This window comes from Lynx rufus, unplaced genomic scaffold, assembly GCF_022079265.1.
Source record: "Lynx rufus isolate CCGP_SWC_20201006 ecotype Redwood Valley unplaced genomic scaffold, mLynRuf1.p SCAF_9, whole genome shotgun sequence".
Classification (NCBI taxonomy): Eukaryota; Metazoa; Chordata; class Mammalia; order Carnivora; family Felidae; genus Lynx; species Lynx rufus.
In genome coordinates, this window is record NW_025814897.1 from 16,463,359 (window position 1) to 16,483,931 (window position 20,573).

At 43.9% G+C, this 20,573-nt stretch overlaps 1 non-coding gene across 1 annotated transcript; it reads left to right on the forward strand.

Annotated features, from left to right (window-relative positions):
• The first annotated feature begins 6,024 nt into the window (after positions 1-6,024).
• LOC124506599 (U1 spliceosomal RNA) lies at positions 6,025-6,191 on the forward strand. The gene has a single exon (XR_006960846.1). It is a non-coding gene; the product is annotated as a U1 spliceosomal RNA (small nuclear RNA).
• The last annotated feature ends 14,382 nt before the right edge of the window (positions 6,192-20,573 follow it).

Consider the following 20,573-nt stretch of genomic DNA (forward strand, 5'->3'; position numbering starts at 1 on the left):
AGATTTTTACAATGGTCTGTTCCCCAGACCCCCACCTCTGACAGTTGGCTAGTCCTTACTGATACGAACCCACAGCTGTCCTGAGACCGCTTAAGGTTAGACTGTGTTTTCCTGTGTTGGACATGGATAGATAATGGCTTCCCATAACTTCTGCAATGTCCCCAACATACCCCCTGGAAGTTTTTCCCACATATAAGACCACTTAGCTCTTATGAAAGCCCTGAGAAGCTTAAGTTCAAGGTTATATGTAAGACATTGGGAACTTAAACTTGGAGATTTTTTTTTAAGTTTATTTATTTAAGCAATCACTACACCCAAATATGGGGCTTGAACTCACAACCCAAGATTAAGAGCCACATGCTCCACCTACTGTGCTAGCCAAGTGCCCGTATGGAAATTCTCAAGACCTTAGTGCTTTGCTCAGGGCTACCTTTGTTGACTTTTCTGGCCATTGGAGCTGGTCATCCCTTTCAGAAATGATGCTTCTCCTCTGACCCCATTTTTTCATCCCTCCACATTCTAAAGAAGAGTCCCGGGGCGCCTGGGTGGCGCAGTCGGTTAAGCGTCCGACTTCAGCCAGGTCACGATCTCGCGGCCGGTGAGTTTGAGCCCCGCGTCGGGCTCTGGGCTGACGGCTCAGAGCCTGGAGCCTGTTTCCGATTCTGTGTCTCCCTCTCTCTCTGCCCCTCCCCCGTTCATGCTCTGTCTCTCTCTGTCCCAAAAATAAATAAAAAACGTTGAAAAAAAAATTAAAAAAAAAAAAAAAGAAGAGTCCCTTTCCAGACATCTATATATTCTTTAATATCCCCTTTATTCAGAAAGCCCCTTTCTGGATGTTCTGAACAAACGACCCAGGTGTGGTAAGAACTGGTTACTGATAGGAAAGTCAGGATCCACAGCAATCAGTCAGAATTAGACAAGCACCCCAATGAAAAGTAAACGAACTTGAACAGTTCACAAAAGAGGAAATATACAGGGCTAAAAGACACGTGGGAAAATGTTCAAGTTCACTAATAACAAAAGAAATGCAAATTTTAAAAACCAGGTACCATTTTTTATCTATCGAACTTGCAAAGTTAAAAAAAGAAAAGAAAAACAAGAATATCCAGAGCCGACAAGTATGCAGTGGAGGGGCCACCGCCATGCTCTGCTAGGGATTGTATACATTGATACTACTTTGAGAGGGACAATCTAGTGATGCGCATCACTCCGTTCCTTTCCAATTATCCCAAGAAAATGATCCAAAATAGATTAAAAACTTTATTCACAAAGATCCAGTGTTGTTTATAAGACTGAAAAAGAAGCTGGAAACAACTTAGATGTCAAAAAAGAAGAGATGGGTTGAATACATTTCAGTATCCTCCCACAATAGAACATTAATGCAGCCATCAGATGAGAGCTTTAGTCAAGTTTCTAGTAACATGGGGAAATGCTCTTATTGCGGTGTTAAGTAAAAAGAGAAAAATACCAAATCATATATATGTTATAATCTCAAATACGTTAAAAAAGAAAACCCCAAAACACAGAAGCAAGGAAGGGGATAAAATATACTGACTTATTAACAGTGGTTGTCTTGGGGTATTGGAATCACTGGCAATTTTTCCTTTTCCTTCTTCTTCCCTTTTCCCTCTAATGTTCTATACTGATAATATATTGTCTTTATAATAAAATTTTTATTTGAAAATAATTGGCTACAGAAATCAAGACGTGCAGTCTTGGCATGAGAATAGACCTATTGGCAGAAGAGATTAGAAAGGCCAGAAATAAATTGTTCCATTTATGGTCAATTGATTTTCAATAGGGCATTAAGAAAATTCAAGGGGGAATAATGGTCTATTCAATAAATGGTACTGGGACAACTGGATATCCACATGCAAAAGAGTGAAGCTGGACCCCTTCCTCACATCATGCATAAAAATTAACTAAACTCGATCATGGACCTAATTGTAAAAGCTAAAACTATAAAATTCTTGCAAGAAAACATAGAAGTAAATCTTCACGACCTTACGTTAGGCGAAACCTTCTTTTTTTTCAATGTTTATTTATTTTTGGGACAGAGAGAGACAGAGCATGAACGGGGGAGGGGCAGAGAGAGAGGGAGACACAGAACTGGAAACAGGCTCCAGGCTCTGAGCCATCAGCCCAGAGCCTGACGCGGGGCTCGAACTCACGGACCGCGAGATCGTGACCTGGCTGAAGTCGGACGCTTAACCGACTGCGCCACCCAGGCGCCCCGAAACCTTCTTAAATAAGACACCAAAAGCACAGACAACAAAAGAAAAAGGGACAGATTAGACTTCATCAAAATTAAATATTTTTTGTACTTCAAAGAACATGACCTAGAAAGTGAAAAGACAACACACATAATGTGGGGAAATATTTGCAAATCATATATCTGATAAGGGAATTGTACCCAAAATATACAAAGAACTCTTACAACTCAACAAAAAGATTAATAATTCAGATGAAAAATGGACAAAGATTCGTGTAAACATTTCTCCAAAGAAGATATACAGATGTCTAATAAGAACTTCTTTATTCATTTCTTATTGCTGCCATAATTAAAATACCACAAACTTAGTGGGTTAAAACAATACCAATTTATCAGAGCACCTGGCTGACTCAGTCAGTGGAGCGTGTGACTGTTGATCATGAAGTTGTGAGTTCAAGCCCCATGTTGGGTACAGAGATTACTTAAAAATAAAATCTTTAAAAAACAAAACAATGTATTGTCTTACAGTTCTGGAGCTCAGAAGTCTAATATGGGGAGAAATAGAGACTAACTGTTCCTGGGTACAGGATATCTTTTGGGGATGATGAAAATATTTTAAAATTGATTTTGGTGATGGTTGCACAACTCTGAATATACTAAAAAACATTGATTTGTGTATATACTTTAAATATATGGGTTGTATATATGTAAATTATATCTCAATAAACTGTGAAAAAATAATAAATGAATCCTAGTAGGATCCCAAATCAGTTTAACAATAAATCCAATGCAAACTGGCTTAAAGAGTTAAGGAAATTTATTAGCTCATTTACCTGAAAAGTACAAAGGAAGTAAGGACTTCAAGTGCAGTGTAGTCTGGAGCACCCCTCCCCAGGAGCTAGAGCCCCAAATGTGCATGCCGGTATCCAAGGTGGGGAAGGTGGGATGGATGTTGTAGAAATATCACCCACTAAGGGCAGAGAGAAGAAAACAGAAGAAGGTCAAGTTCAAAGATACATCTTAGTGGGGTGCCTGGGTGACTCAGACGGTTAGGAATCATGATCTCACAGTTCATGAGTTCAAGTCCAGCTTCTGTGCTGACAATCTTGGAGCCTGGAGCTTGCTTCTGATTCTGTGTCTCCCTCTCTCTCTCTCTCTCTCTCTCTCTCTCTCTGCCCCTCCCGCATTCATGCTTTCTCTCTCTCTCTGTCTCTCAAAAACAAACAAAAAAATTTTTTTAAAGTTACATCTTAGAGGCTGTGCGCATCAGGCTGAAGCTAGTGAGGGAGTCGTGTGCCAGACTGAGGCTTGAGAAAAACAGCTAAGGACAGTGATAAATGTTCTAAAATAAGATTGTTGTGATGGCTTCACAGCCCTGTAAATATAATTAAAAAACACTAAATTATACACCTTAAATGGTAAGTGAATCATATTTCAATAAGGTTGTTTTTTTTTTTTTTAATGTTTAGAGCAAGAAGATAATTGTTAATTTAGCACTTGGACATAGGATGCCAGATTTACAAGTGACCGAGAGAAAAGGGTGCCTCTCCTATTTAGGGTTCCCTCAAGGAGAATGGAGTTCAGTGTGAAGTCCAAGATGTGGGAAAGATCATAAGCGAGCCTCTGCGTATTTTAAAGGAGTCCAAGACTCCAGAGCCCAGATAAGTTACGTCTTAGGGCCCTGAAAGAACTTGTAGGTGTAGTCATTATTTATCCTATAATCTGTGAGAATTATGGAGAATTGGGGAAGAGAAGGTTTTTTTTAAATTTCTTAATGTTTATTCATTTTTTGATAGAGACAGAGCGTGAGTGGGGGAGGGGCAGAGAGAGAGGGAGACACAGAATCTGAAGCAGGCTCCAGGCTCTGAACTGACAGCCCAGAGCCCAACACGGGGCTCGAACTCACAGACCGTGAGATCATGACCTGAGCCCAAGTCGGACACCCAACCAACTGAGCCACCCAGGTGCCCCGAAGAGAAGTTTTGAAGATAGGCACACATACAGATTTATCATAAGCGACATGGGGAAGGTGAGAATGGAAGTTCTCCCAGAACCTTTAATAAAATGAAACCTGTTTCAAAGAATGCAAGCTCTGTATGGCAGGGACTTCATCTGCTTGTGCATAACTGTATCTTTAGCTCCTAGAACATTGCCTAACCCATCATAGGCACCCAAATATTTGCTTAAGGTTGAGTGTTGACTTCTTCAGGATAGGCAGTGGGGGAGAACCTGGGTACACAGTGAAAAGCATGGAAGCTAGGCTATACACAAAATGAATCTTGGACAAAAGAAACCTTAGAGAGAGTTTTGTTGTTGTTGTTATAAAATGGTTTCAGATTTGGCCAAATGCTTTTTCTGTATCTATCGAAATAATCATATGGTTTTTCTCCTTTATTCTGTTAATATGATAAATTACATTAATTGATTTTCCAATGTTAAACCATCTTTCATTCCTAGGATAAACCCACTTGGGAAGGCCATGTTATCCTTTTTATGTACTGCTGAATTCAGTTTGCTAGTATATTGTTAACAATGAAGCCATCTGGGCCTAAGGGAAGATTTTTCATTACCAATCCAATTTATTTAATTGATATAGGACTCTTTAGGTATTTCATTTCTTCTTGAGTCAGTTGTGATCATTAGTGTCCTTCAAGGAATGTATCCATTTCATCAAGTTTTTAAATTTTTATTGGTGTAAAATTTTTCATAATGTTCCATTGTTGTCTTTTTAATATCTGTAGGGTCTGTAGTGAAATCCTCCCTTGTATTTGCACCAAAAACTAAATCTTGACCCAAGGTAAACAATAAACTATAGTAATATGGAAAAAACAAACAGACAAACCCTAAATCTTGGGACCAGAGTCAGATGTGAAAGTCTAGGCAAATTGCAGTTGGTTACTATGTCTCTTACATCTCCTATGCTTATTTTCCTTCCATTGCCAACCTTGGAGGATCCATTTTAGATTTAATGAAAGCTGCTAGGAAGAAAGGTAGCCTCCAGAAACAGCAAGTAGCAAGCTCATTGTTGATCTTGGGTGAGATTCTTAGGTAGGTTTGTGAGTGATACAAAAAAAAAAAAAAAAAAAAAAAATTGGTGATCACTGAGAGTCATATATTCACTAAGAAGAATTTGGCTGTAATTCCTAATGGCTATCTATCTACCTCCCTTGACAGCTGGGATTGTTCAAACTAGTATTTACTGTGGCCCTATTTTGGACCATGTGTACTAGGTGCAGACAAAACAGAGGGTGAGAAAAACTCCCTGCCTTTACCATATAGTGAGGGTGATAGTCACTAAACCAGTAAGTGCATGAATATAACTACAAACTGTGGGAAGCGCTATGAAGGAATTGTGCCAGATTCTTAATTTAGATTGGGTGGTGGAAGGGGGGAGGAAGCCATCCAAGGAGGCCTCCAAGAGGAACTCCCATTGAAAGACGAGTAAGAGTTAGCCTAGGAAATAATGACAGGAAGACTATTCGAGGTGAGCAGCATGGGCTTGAGTTAGGAAAGTGTTTGCTGAGTTTGAGGAACTGAGAGCAGGCAAGTGTTGCTGGAAAGTAGTGGGAAAGTGAGACGCTCTGGAGCCAGGGAGGTGGGAGGGTCAAAAACTATGAAAGCTTTAAAGGGCGATTACACGGTTGCCTTTTATCCTAAGGGCACTAGAAAGCCATTGGTAGAGTTTGGGCAGGAATGTAGCATGATCCAGTTTTGTTTTACTCATTACGGAAAAATGTAAACACATATGACAACAGATACAATAGTATTAGGACCTACTACGTGCCCATGACCAGCTTCAAAAATTATCTTAGATACTTACCTGGCAGGGGAGATACCATGATCATCACGAAGGTGGTTTTCCCAGGGCAAGGCTTATCCATTGCACTCCGGGTGTGCTGACCTCTGCGATTTCCCCAAATGTGGGAAACTCTACCGCATAATTTGTGGTAGTGGGGGACTGCGTTCGCACTTTCCCCTAGGGGAAAAAAAAAAATTACCTTAGAGCCGATCCTCAGGATTCCGGAATAAGAAATAGAAATTCCTGGGGTGCCTGGATGTCTCAGTCAGTTAAGCATCCAACTCTTGGTTTTGGGTTAGGTCATGATCTCGCGATTTCCAGTGTTCGAGCCCCGTATTGGGCTCTGCGCTGACAGTGCTGCGTAGCCTGCTTGGGATTCTCTCTCTCCCTCTCTCTCTGCCCCTCCCCCACTCGTGCTGTCTCTGTGTCTCTCAAATTAAATAAGTAAACATTAAAAAATTAAAAAAAAAAGGAATAGAAATTCCTAGAAATTCTTGATATTATAAGCAATTCTGTGTTTTGTTTTAACGTTTATTCATTTTTGAGAGACAGAGCGTGAGTGGGGGAGGGACAGAGAGAGAGGGAGACACAGAATCCAAAGCAGGTTTCAGGCTCTGGGCTGTCAGCACAGAGCCCGGCATGGGACTCGAACCCACAAACCGTGAGATCATGACCTGAGCCGAAGTTAGGCGCTTAACCAACAGAGCCACCCAGCACCCCAGCAATTCTGTATTTTTTATAACACTTTATTTACATGGTTTATATTCTTTAAAATTTTTTAAAAAATTTTATTCATTTGAGAGAGAGAGACAGACAGAGCTCAAGTGGCAGAGGGGCAGAGAGAGAGGGAGACGTAGAATCTGAAGCAGGCTCCAGGCTCTGAGCTGTCAGAACAGAGCCCAACGTGGGGTTTGACCCATGAACCACAAGGTCATGACCTGAGCAGAAATTGGACACTAAAGTGACTGAGCCACACAGGAGCCCTTTGCATGTTTTAAGTAATAGTGAATGATTGGGGCGCCTGGCTGACTCAGTCAGTAGAGCATGTGATTCTTGATCTCAGGGTTGTGAGTTTGAGCTCCATGTTGGGTGTAGACATTACTTAAAAAAACAAAAAAAAATCTTAAGTAACAACAATAATAAGTGATCATGATAATAAACAGTGCACCAGTTTTCTGTGATAGGTGTCTACTAAAAGTTTCAGAGGCTTGCTATAAAAAAAAAACAATGTACCGGGTGCCTGGGTGGCTCAGTCGGTTAAGCGTCCGACTTCGGCTCAGGTAATGATCTCAGGGTTCGTGAGTTCAAGCCCCACATCAGCCTCTCTGCTGTCAGCGCAGAGCCCACTTTGGATCCTCCCTCCCTCTCTCTCTCTGCCCCTCCCCTGCTTGCACTCACTCAAAAATAAATATTTAAAAAATTAATTAATTAAAATAAATTAAAACTTAAAAAAGCAATGTAGGGGTACGTGGATGTCTCAGTCAGCTGAGCGTCCGACTCTTGATTTCCATTCAGGTCATGATCCCAGGCTTAGGATCCCAGGATTGGGCCACATGGAGCTCCGAGCAGAGCCTGGAGCCTGCTTAGGATTCTCTCTCTCCCCCACTTGAGTGCTGTCTTTCTCTCTCTCTCTCTCAAATAAACTTAAAAAAAAAAAAAAAGCAATGTAATAAATGCACATTTATCATTATCGTAAACCAACAAATTGTGACAAGATTCTATATTTCGGGGCGCCTAGCTGGCTCAGTCAGTACAGCATGTGCTTCTTGATCTTAGAGTTGTGAGTTCAAGCCCCACATTGGTCGTGGAGCCTTAAATAAATAAATAAATAGAATTTAAAAGTCTTTTTAAAAAAATATTATATATTTCTTTTTTTTTAATTTTTTTTAACGTTTATTTTTGAGACAGAGAGAGACAGAGCATGAACGGGGGGGCGGGGGGCAGAGAGAGAGAGGGAGACACAGAATCGGAAGCAGGCTCCAGTCCCTGAGCCATCAGCCCAGAGCCCGACGCGGGGCTCGAACTCACGGACCGCGAGATCGTGACCTGAGCTGAAGTCGGACGCTTAACCGACTGAGCCACCCAGGCGCCCCAAAAATATTATATATTTCAATAACATGGAAACATGATCTGTACTTGATATAGTCATTTGTTGATAGAAAGTCCTAAGAGACAATCTAAAAAGTTAACACAAAAGAAATGCCAAATAAAAACTGTGTAAAAAATTGAAGGAGGATGCTACAAATATTTAGTATTTAAAAGGTAGCATTCTTGGGGCACGTGGGTGGCTCAGTCAGTTAAGTGTCTGAACTTCGGTTCAGGTCATGATTTCACGTCTGTGGGTTTGAGCCCATGTGCGGCTCTGTGCTGACAGCTTAGAGCCTGGAGCCTGCTTTGGATTCTGTGTCCCCTCTCTCTGCTTCTCCGCAGCTTGTGCTCTCTCTCTCTCAATAATAAATAAATAAAAACTTTTAAAAAATTATTAAAAAATAAATAAGATAGCATTCTTAAAACGAAAATTTTAAACACACAAAGCATTAATTGCCCTAATAGTCGCAATTTTTGTTTAATGACAGATATTCCAGGTAGAAAAGAAATTGCTTGTGTTTGCACTGATATCAGTTGAATTGCTAAAAACGCACCCAAAAGCATTTGTAAGTTAGGCATTAGGGTTCATGTTGCTTCATACAAGCTCATTTCCATTTATAACAATTTGGTTTTAGTGTTGAAATTGGTATTACTTTTGCAAATTCTGGTTTTAGATCAGTTTCTGATTTCGTGTCAGTGTATTTATTCTGCAACATTCACATCTCCTCTCTTTGCATTTCTTCTGTGCAAGTATTTACAAACGACCATAACCCACAGCGAATATTCAAACGTTTTAAAAAGCACCAATGAGCAAAAAAAAAAAAAAAGCACCAATGAACGTTATTGAGTAGTATTCAAATAACGCAACGTTCAGATTTCCTGGCACCACACAGAATCCCAGATTGAAGTTGCCAGTTGAAGGACTTAACTTTGACTACAAACCTTGTTACTTCTTGAATCACCACTCACTGGATTTCTGTCAAGCAAGTTGTGCCTCTAAGCTTATTTATATTTATTTTATTTACAAGAATACTTGGCCTGAGCAGCAGACAGAGCCACGAACACCCACTTCTCACATGGCGGTGAAGATAAATGGGCATGGACAGGTTCTTGCTGTGTTTTGGAATCGGTAGAGGCCATCAAGACAGTACAGCCCATTTTAATAGTTTCTATGCAGAACATCATCTTTCTGTTGACACTGGCGGTCTGAGTGGAACACATGGGGGTTATGAGAAATTAAGAAGGAAATAAGATGGAATTGTTAGGCTGGGTGAGGACTCTCAGAAAGGAGATAGGGCAACAGGGCAAAACAGTCTTGTCTCTGTATAGGAGAAGAGGATAGGGAAAGCGAAAGCGGCTGGGGTGCTGAGGATGAGCCGTGATGGACCTCGAAACATCTTCTGGTAGGATTTCATCAGCACTTGGTTGGGTAACTTTCTCTTGTCACTGGGAAACCTGTGGGACTTTCTCCTCCAAGATCAATGTGGCCCATGCACTTGCTGCTTTCACTTGTTCCTGGTGGTTGTGGCTGTATGCAATCTGCATTGGCTGCTTCAGGGCTCTCTGACTAAGTTAATCTAGTGGGAAGGTCTCACATTTATCAGTTGGCTCAACTCGATTTCACTCTTGGGTCACTGTTTTCTATGCTATAAATAGGCCAGAAGTAAAGTCCCTTCTTTGGTAGAGTCCCTTACTTGCCACTGTACTCTGACTTCTTCCCATAGTTCAAGGCTGAGCTCTTTTTTTTTTTTTAATGTTTATTTATTTATTTTTGACAGAGAAAGAGAGAACAAGTTGGGGAGGGGCAAGGGCAGAGAGAGAAGGAGACACAATCCCAAGCAGGCTCCAGGCTCTGAGCTGTCATCACAGATCCCGACGCCGGGCTCGAACCTACGAACTGTGAGATCATGACCTGAGCTGAAGTTGGACGCTTAACCTACTGAGCCACCCAGGTGTCCTAAGGCTGAGCTCTTCTTACTCCCTTGATCACTGGATGTGTCAAATCTCTTTTTTGTTCAAGTTACTGGTTTTATGTATCCATGCAATGAATTACTATGTAGCCTGTATAAAAATGATGCATTAAAAAAAGGGGGGCGGGGGTGCCTGGGTGGCTCAGTCGGTTAAACACCTGATTTCGGCTCAGGCCATGATCTCGCAGTTCATGAGTTCGAGCCCCGCGTTGGGCTCTGTGCTGACAGCTCAGAGCCTGGAGCCTGCTTCGGACTCTATGTCTCCCTCTCTCTCTGCCCCTCCCCCACTTGTGCTCTGTCTCTCAAAAATAAATAAATGTAAAAGTAAAAATAAAAAATCAAAGACTTTGAAGTTTAGAGGGGGAGAGAGACCAGAACACAAAGCAATTAAAGTGCAGTATGATAAATGCCTCAGAGGTATACCTGGGGATGTGTGGAGAGCAACAGGTTAAATATAAGTGGTAGGAGGAGAGAAGAGGCAGGCAGGAAAAGCCTCTAGAGGTCAGATTCAACAGCAGTCTTTCATTTTCCCTATTTTCCCTAGGTTGAAATGATCTACCACCTAGATTCAACAGCTGTTAACATTTTGCCATATTCACTTAGCAAGCAAAAACAACCAGATACGCAAATGCTAAACCCTCTGAAACTTCACCCCTAAATGTTTAAGTACCCAACTCCTAAACATGACATTTTGCATAACCATGACGCCATTTTCAAGCATAAAAATTAACATTCACTCCTTTTGATTACCTAACAGCTAATCCATATAAAAAAATCATCCCAGGCGTGCCTGGATGGCTCAGTCGGTTGAGCGTCTGACTCCTGATTCCGGCTCAGGTTGTGATCTCACGGTTCGTGAGATCGGGCCCCATGGCGGGCTGCGTGCTGACAGCGTGGAGCCTGCTCGCGATTCTCTCTCTCCCGCTGTCTGCCCCTTCCCCGCGCGTGTGCACACACTTCCCTTCTCTCTCAAAATAAATAAATAAACTTAAAAAAAAAAAAAAAAGACGAAAGTGAAAAAATCATCCCGATTTCGCCAAGACATCTTTCGAGGGTTGTTTTCTCTTCCAACCCAGGGTCCAGGCCAGACTCACACACTGCACATGGCGGCATCGGTTTGTGCTAGGAGAACTTGGTGAAGCTGGAATTCTGTTTGCCAGAAGCTCCTCCCCTGGACGGTTTCAGGTCAGAGTAGGTCAAAAGAGGAATGTGCATGAGATTTGCAAGGCAGAAATGAAGCAGTAAGTATTATTTCTGAAGGTCATTGTGGTTAGCTGTGGTGACAGTTGCAAACACAAGTGTTAGTGAGCTCAAGCTTGTCCTGTTTTGCTCTGATTAGTGTGCAGAAAGTCTTCCCAGCCGCTGACCCCGTTAGCCAACAGTGGCCCAGGCCCACTTCCACGTATTTGCTGGTGGGTCTGCAAAGGTGGTGGCTGCATGAGCTTTCTCATCACGGTCCCATGTCAGGGAGATGTGCCTGACGTCCCATATGGGTGACTCCTGATTCCCTGACTTCTCTGCTTGTCCTTCACTTCCCCTGCTCCTTCCGCAACGGTGTTTCTGATAGAAACAACTCCTCTCACAATTCATAGTGTCTCTGCCTCCTTGACTGCTATGCCTATTGGTACGGGCTGTGGTCTCAGGGAAACAGAATCTTCAAGATGGGAGTCTGGAATTGGTTCTCTGATCTGATTTTTTTTTTTTTAATTTTAAGTTTATTTATTTTGAGAGAGACAGTGCAAGCAGGGGAGGGGCAGAGGGAGAGAGAGGGAGAGGGAGAGAGAGAATCCCAAGCAGGCTCCGAATTGCCAGCACAGAGTCAGACACGGGGCTTGAGCCCAAGAAACTGTGAGATCATGGCCTGAGTCAGACGCTCGACCAACTGACCCACCCAGACACCCTGATCTGATTAAATTTAAATGTATTAATGACGATCGCCAGTGGTAAAGGGGACATTGGTATTCCATGGCATTTGGTGGCAAAACAGTCACTTAAATTCTTACCTGTAGTCATCTATGATAAATACTTACAGAAGCCAAGCCTTTGTGTAACCAAATATTTGCTGCCATAGAACATTTCAGTTGAAATAGCATAACTAGCCTTGTTGGTTGCTTCTAAGTATGCTGGAGAGTTTGGAGAAAGAAAATGATGAGCTTAGGGCTTTAAATTCCCAGCTTAAGATCTGGGAAAAGGACCAAAAAAAAAAAAAAAAAAATCCTTTGACTACCCTAAAAGAAACTCTTATCTCTTGTAGCCTTAGGGTAAAGATTTCTCGTAACCAAACTCTAAATTTCTACTTTCAGAGAACTGACCTCCAATAAATATTGAATAACCTAGTAGGGTCTCATGTTAAAAATAAGACATTTACTTGGAAGGAATAAGAACCTGAATCTTAGGGGACATATGGACAGATTCTGATGAAGCTGGAGACCTTAAACTCCACATTCTGCTCACCTTCCTTCAGCAGTGAAAGTATAGTTAATCCTCCCTTATCTGAAAAAGCTATAATGGCTTCCCCAAGGTAGTTGCCTTCCAGGGGACTGCTGATCCCCCTGGAACGTAACCCTACCACCTCTTTTAGATATGTAACCAGATTCAAGTGACAGCAGGCTGTAGTGTGGCCCAGGAGAAAACACCACACACATCACAAGAATATTGAGAGCTTGTCAGTTTCTTTGGTGTTTCACTTTTTGTTTTGACGTAACTTCAGCCTTACTGAAAAGTCACACAAGTAGTACAACAATTCTCTTTACCTTAAAAAGAAACCTTTTAGGGCGCCTGGGTGGCTCAGTCCATTAAGCATCCGACCTCGGCTCAGGTCACGATCCCACGGTTCGTAGGTTTGAGCCCCGCGTTGGGCTCTGTGCCGACAGCTCAGAGCTCGGACCCTGCTTCGGATTCTGTGTCTCCCTCTCTCTCTCTGCCCCTCCCCTGCTCGCGCTCTCTCTCTCTCTCTCTCAAAAATAACTAAACGTTTAAAATCTTAAAATTAAAAATAAGATTTTTAAAAATGTTTATTTACTTATTTTGAGGGGGGATGGGGCAGAGGGAGAGAGAGAGAGGGAGAGAGAGAGAGAATACTAAGCAGGCTCCCAGCACGGAGCCCAACTAGGGCCTTGATCTCACAACTGTGAGATCACAGCTTGAGCCAAAATCAAGAGTCGGGTGCTTAACTGACTGAGCCAACCAGGCACTGCCCCACCTTTTTTTAAAGTAGGCTTCACGCCCAGTGCAAAGCCCACCCTGGGGCTTAAACTCACGAACCTGAGATCAAGACCTGAGCTGAGATCAGGTGAGATCAATACCTGAGTTGAGATTAAGAGGCAGATGCTAAACTGACTGGAGCCACCCAGGCACCACATATGATTCTCTTTACCTTGAATCAAGACCCCTCAAATGCCAATTTATATTGACAGAAACCTAGGGAATATGTATGAGAATAGATCCTAAAGGTGTTGGATCAGGATGAAAGGAATATAGTTTTGGATTGGGCTGAACGTATTAATATGGGTGCACTAAGCAGAGATTCTAAATTTAATATATTTGTTCAGGTTGGCTGGGAATGACTCTAATCATTTGCTTTTTTAAATTTTTAATATTTATTTTCCAGAGAGAGAGAGAGAGACAGAGCATGAGCAGAGGAGGGGCAGGCAGAGAGAGAGGACACAGAATCGGAAGCACAGAATCAGAACATCCAATATGGAAGAGAAAGGCATCCAGAATGTGAGAATGGATTTATGTGAAGCCAGCTTCACGTACTCCTCGGTAAGATCCCGAGGACACTCCCTTCAGCAGAGAAATTGCATTAGTGAGAACACCAGCGTCACTGAAGGGCTCTGTGGTGGCTCTTCTCTAAAAGCAAAGCATAATCATGGGAAATGCAGTCATCAAAATGGGCTCTCTGAATTGATCCAACGGGGACGATGGGATACCAGGGTGTTGGGAGTCAAGTGCAGGCATTTAGTAACTAAGACAAAGTCAGCGTGGCGGCTGTAAAGGACAGCAGGGCCAAAGCAGGCATCGGAGTGATTTGGCCTGCAGAGCATCGGCACTGGCTGGGGGCTCCCATGTCCCTCGGGCAGAAATGCCTGGGCAGCCTACTGAAAGTCTTTCCTTGGTTTGAATAAGCGCAGAACCTGTACTCGCGGTGAACAGAAGTCTGACTTCTGAAAATAGAGTGAGAGTCCTTCCACAATTCTTAGATTCGGCCCAGTTCATAAACCCCAACCCCCTGCTCTACTGCTGAAAAGTCACTGTTAATGTTCCTCCTGCCCCTTCCCGTACTGCCATTTACCAGGTGACGTTAGGAAGGGAAAACCACCAGATGTGGGGGAGATTACTGAACCGTGGCTCTGAACTGATGCTAATCCCTGGAGACTCAAAATGCCACTGTGATCTGTCAGAGTAGCGGCTTATGGAAGTTAAATGATCTTCGAAAGTTACGGCTTGGCTCCCTCTCTCAGCAAGCCCAGTGGTTCCCAGAACCATCCGATTGTTATTTCCTCAGCTCCAGAAGGTACAGGTGGGTATGAATTGCAGCTCAGATATACTCAGGAGGTATCTGACTGTATACCCTGAACAACTGGTAGACTCCCCACATTGGTCCTCTGACCAAGGGAGTAAAGACGATGATGATAGAAAAGGCCAAGTACAAGTCACTAGAACCGTGTCCACATACTAAAATAGTAAACTAAAGCCAGTATCACATTTCTGGAAGGATTGAGAAGCTTAGTGGCACCAACGAGTTCTTGAAAGATTCAAGGGTGGGGCGCCTGGGTGGCTCAGTTGGTTAAGCGTTCGACTTGGGCTCAGGTCATGACCTCGCAGTTGGTGGGTTCGAGCCCCGTGTCGGGCTCTGTGCTGACAGCTCAGAGCCTGGAGGCTGCTTCGGATTCTGTGTCGCCCCTCTTTCTCTGCCCCTCCCCCACTCATTCTCTGCCCCTCCCCTGCTTGTGCTCTGTCTCTCTCTCTCTCTCTCAAAATAAATAGCTTTTTAAAATTTTTTTAAAAGAAATTAAAATTAATAAAAAATGTTCAATGCTTTAGTTACTAATTGCTTTTAAGATACCAGTAATAAACTTTTGCATGTGAACATAACCTTTTTATGAAGAGTAACTATTTTCCAAAACGATAAGACGAGTGGGGGAAAGCATGGCTCTGTTTTCTATTTTCGTAAATCCCTTTAACGTCTGGCTCATAGAAGACAGCTAGATTCTCATAACTGATTCGGCATAGTCTATTGCAATATCCCGTATCACAGAGCCTCTGGATGACTCCACAGTTCATTCTTGATAAAACAAGAGTGAAAGAGATAGTTTGGCATTATTTCGAAAATAGTTTTCATCTCACAGACCCTCTGAAAGGGTCTGAGGGGACTCTACGATTCCCAGACCACACCCTGAGAACCCCTGTTATATATAGCATTGTGCCACAAGGTTTTTGCTCTATTTTGCATTTTCTTTCACCACTAATGAATTTTTGTAGCTATTTTTCATTAACTACAAAGTCATTAATGCTCATCAGCTTTGCAGATGTTACAAGGATGGAAGGGGAGGGGATTATTGTAAAAGGTGACAAGAATACAAGCTGACATGATTTCAGCAGACCAGGATCAAACAGAATTAAAGGCGGAATGACCTGTCTTAACATTTTGCTTTGTTTTTAATTGGTTGCACGAGTACTGGCAGCATAGGCTGGGAAGAACCGGCCTGACAGCAGCTCGTATGAAAAAGACCTGGCAGCTCGTGTCAACCACAAGCTAAATATGAACCAACAGTTTAAACATAACGTTAAGAAGCATCCGTAGGAGCACCTGGCTGGCTTAGTCGGCGGAGCATGCGACTCTTGACTTCAGGGTCATGAGTTCGAGCCCCTCGTTGCGTGGAGCAATTACTTAAAATAAATAAATTAATTAATTAAAAAAAAAGAAGCATCAATAGAAGTGTAACCACTGAGCTGGGGCAGACAGGTAGTGTTATTGACTTGGAGGAGAGGTGGGGGAGTCCCCACCTGGATTCTCAGAAAGCACAAAGGGGAGGGGATAGGACGCGTGCAGCATTTGTGCTCTGCTAACAATGTGGGGTTTTTTTCTTTTTTTTTTTTTTTCTTTTTTTTTTTTTTTTAATTTTTTTTTTCAACGTTTATTTATTTTTGGGACAGAGAGAGACAGAGCATGAACGGGGGAGGGGCAGAGAGAGAGGGAGACACAGAATCGGAAACAGGCTCCAGGCTCCGAGCCATCAGCCCAGAGCCCGACGCGGGGCTCGAACTCCCGGACCGCGAGATCGTGACCTGGCTGAAGTCGGACGCTTAACCGACTGCGCCACCCAGGCGCCCCTGTGGGGTTTTTTTCTTAACGTTTACTTATTTTGAGGGAACGAGAGCACACGTGAGTGGGGGAGGGGCAGAGAGAGAGGGAGAGAGAGAGAATCCCAAGCAGGCTCGGCACAGTCTGGAGTCTGTGGGAGGCTCAGATCCCAGCTCTGCCACTTGCTAAATGCGCTGCCTCTGTTAAACTCTCTGAACCTCGGTTTCCCCATTTATAGAATCAAAATGATAATATCGTGTATATTAGGAAGATTGAGTGAGAAAATCCATGTAAAGTGCTTATCTTAGTATGTGGCACATGGTAATTGTTCATTAAACATTATTGCATAAAGTATATTTTATATCAGGTATTTTTAAAGGGAAACAGAATCTGGAGACATGCCTTTCTGCCTACACACAGGCTGCTGACTTGCTTTGACCGGAGGAGTGGTGTTCGTGCCCACGGGCCACAGGCGGCCCCGTTTCAGAAGAGGAGCTCTGTTCCACATTTGCAGCACCAGAAGTCCTCTCCAGCGGCTTTCCTAGAAGGAAGATGGATTAACGTTTGCTTTGAAATGACAGTTGTTTCACAAACTTTTGCTTTAATTATGAATTTATGTTTCTGAGCATATTTACTGAGCTAAGACAACTCACGTAATTCTTTTTTCCTTAATTTTTTTAATGTTTATTTTTGAAGGAGAGAGAGAGAGACAGACACAGAGCGCGAGCAGGGGAGGGGCAGAGAGAGGGGGAGACACAGAATCCGAAGCAGGCTCCAGGCTCCGAGCTGTCAGCACAGAGCCCGACGCGGGGCTCGAACTCACAAACCGTGAGATCGTGACCTGAGCCGAAGTCGGACGCTTAACCGACTGAGCCACCCAGATGCCCCAACAACTCACGTAATTCTTACTGAATTATGCTTGAAAGCCCCTTTATAGGATGAAATGATAAAATCTAATTGTTTTATTCCAAGACTATCCTTCAAATAGTCTTTTCTTTCACCACTGACTTATGAGTCCTTCTTTTTTTTTTTTTTAATTTTTTTTTTAACATTTATTTATTTTTGAGACAGAGAGAGACAGAGCATGAACGGGGAGGGGCAGAGAGAGAGGGAGACACAGAATCGGAAGCAGGCTCCAGGCTCTGAGCCATCAGCCCAGAGTCTGACGCGGGGCTCGAGCTCACGGACCGCGAGATCGTGACCTGAGCCGAAGTGGGATGCTCAACCGACTGAGCCACCCAGGCGCCCCATGAGTCCTTCTTTAGCACGTATTAAATTCTAGTTCGGGCAGTGAACAAGTACTTGTAAGCCTTGACTATGGGCCATACTATGGTAGGCATGGGGAAAAATGACACATGGTGAGTAAAAACATAGTCCCTCTCTTGACGCCTGGAGCTTTATACAAACACTGACGTACATTTCCAGGTTATCTATTTGGTTCCACTGGTATCTCTATGACTTTTCGTCCCAGGGCCTCGGTCGTTATCATCGTACTTGCCATTTGTTGAACAGCTCATAAGGGCCAAGCACTGTGCTGGGTGCTTTACACACAGTGTTTCATCAAACATTCATAACAGTTCTACAAATGGTATTCTTTCCCCCACTCTACTGAACTCAGAAACTGAGGATCTTTCCCAAGGCGACTATACTAGTCCACTCCAGCCGCCATAAATAACCAAAGACCACAGACTGTGTGGCGTAAACAAGCAAAATTCTTTTCTCACAGTTCTGGAGCCTGGAAAATCCAAGATCAGGGTTCTGAGGTCCCAGAAGGGTTTGGTTTCTGGTGAGAGGTCTATCCTCGGTTTGCAGATGACTGATCGCTCTCCCTGACTGTGTTCTCACATGGCCTTTCCTCTGCGGTCTCGTGGCAAGTGGGGAGAACCCATCTCCAAGTACAGTCGCACCGAAGGTGAAGGCTTCGGTGTGTAAATTTGGGGGGGGGGCCCAATTCAGTCTGTAAGAGCGACACGTCCAGGAAGTAGTGGCCCCGCATTCAAACTTCCTCCAGGCCTGAATTCTTATTCAACGCCGTTTCTGTCTAATAGGGGGAAATCCCATCTAATTACACTTACTTTCTTGAAAACCAGAGAAAACCCAAAACAAAACGAAACAAACCGAAGCATCCTTATCCATGAATTCTTTCAGATGAATTTCACACATCACCTCGACACGTTCCGCGTTGGAAAGAACCGATGTCTATATACCAACACATCGCTGCATCCGGGAACAGACTGAGTGCTGTCTCAGCAACAGGTGAGGGGAGTCACCTGCTTCTCCTCATCCGCGTCTCACGTACGTTTCTTCTTATTAAGGGTTTTCTGAGACGATTTCTTTGAGCTTAGTGCTTCTCAAGTTTTAATGTACATGCGGTCCCCTGGGGATCTTCTTAAACAGCAGACGCAGCAGCCTGGGGTGAGCCTGGGTTCCTGCATTTCCAACAAGCTCCCAGACGCGGCTGCGGGCGTGCTAGGGACCGTACTTGGAAAAGTAAGGTTGTGTTCGTGCTGTTCTGAACGAGACGGTTTAGTCTAATATTTCAGAACTGGCTACTGTGATTATCCAGAAAAGCTACTGATTTTTATTTGACCAGTTTTGCATACCGTTTCCTTCCTGAACCCAGCAGGTTTCCTTGTGACTGTGGAGGCCGGCTGGAGCAGCCAGGGTCAGGGCCAGGGTCTGGGGAGAGGGGACCGCATGCAGGTGCTAAAACAGTCCCCTGGCATCCCCTGCCTGGAAGTCTGGGCAACCAGGCAGTAACGCCCTTCCCACCCTCACCCTTGCGATGTCACCTTTCTTTTTTGTTTTTAAGTTTACTTATTTATTTTGAGAGAAAGGGAGAGAGCATGAGCACGAGCAGAACAGAGAGAGAGAGAGAGAGAGAGAGAGAGAGAATCCCAAGCAGGCTCCGTCTCACAAACGGTGAGATCATGACCTGAGCTGAGATCGAAAGTCAGATGCTTAACCAACTGAGCCACCCAGGCGCCCCGTGATGTTACCTTTCCGCATGACTTAGACCCAGTGTATTGTGCATCTTAGCCTAGAGTATCTGCTCAATGAACACTTGCTGGATAAATTAATCTAGAGCAAACTCCCCCCGACAAATCGTTCTGGCAGATAGGGAAACTGAGGCCCAGAGAGCGGAAGCAAATTTTTGGAGCTGAGTTATGGGTCTGGCTGGAAAGAGAACTCAGGTTTCCTGCCTTCTATGCAGTGGTGCTCCTCGCGCTATGCCTGGAGAGAGTCATCGAAGGGGTGTGGTCTCACTTGAGGAAGGCTCCAGAACCTCACAGCACTAGACCCAGGAGGAGACCTTAAGATCACATTATCCAGGGTTTCTTAACCAAGGTGTGTGTCAGAACCACTGTTTACACGCCTGGGCCTCACCCCAGAAGAGTCTGATTCAATAGGTCTGCTGTGGGCACGACAGGATCCAAACGATCCCCAGGTGGGTGAATCAGATACACAGCCGGCTTCGAGAACCGCCGTCTGGACCCGATCTCTTTGTTTCACTAAACCGCAGCAGCTGACTGATGGCCACGCAGCACCATTCCATAGGACTTCCTTGAGACCTGAGCTTCCAGAAGTTAGGAACCATGTCTAATCATGGGCTTCCTGACTAGGAGAGGGGAGGGGGAAGGGTGACAGAGGGTGAGGGTGACTTGGCATCCAGACCTGGCATCCCATTTCTCCAAGCATAGCGCCAGGCCAAGAAAGTCTTGTGTGCGAGCAGGAAAGGCAGTTGTTTAAAGGCTGTAATCTGAGAGATGTGGAAGGCTTTCTCCCCAGCTTTCAAAAAAAAATCACACGGCAGAGTGATTTAAAAAGCAGAGATCTCTCAAAGAGCCCGCGAGAGAATTCATATCCCCGCTCCGCCACCAGTGTTAGCAAATTACTTCGCCTCAACCTCAGTTTCCCCACCTGTAAGACGTGGGCATCAACAGGACCCACCCGTAGAACCCAGAGGCGAAGCATGTGACAGTTGAAGCCAGACTGGCTGGTTCAAATCCCAGTTCTGCCGCTTGTCGGCTGTGTGGCTTTTGGCGAGTTATTTAAACTTCTTTGTGCCTCAACTTCATCACTTGTAAGATGACGATGATAAAAGTAATTTCCTCAGAAGGTTGTTGTGAGGGTTGCATGGGTGAGTACCTTTCCCTAACCTCTGAGCCCCGGTGCGTCTTGGGCCACACGGTCCGT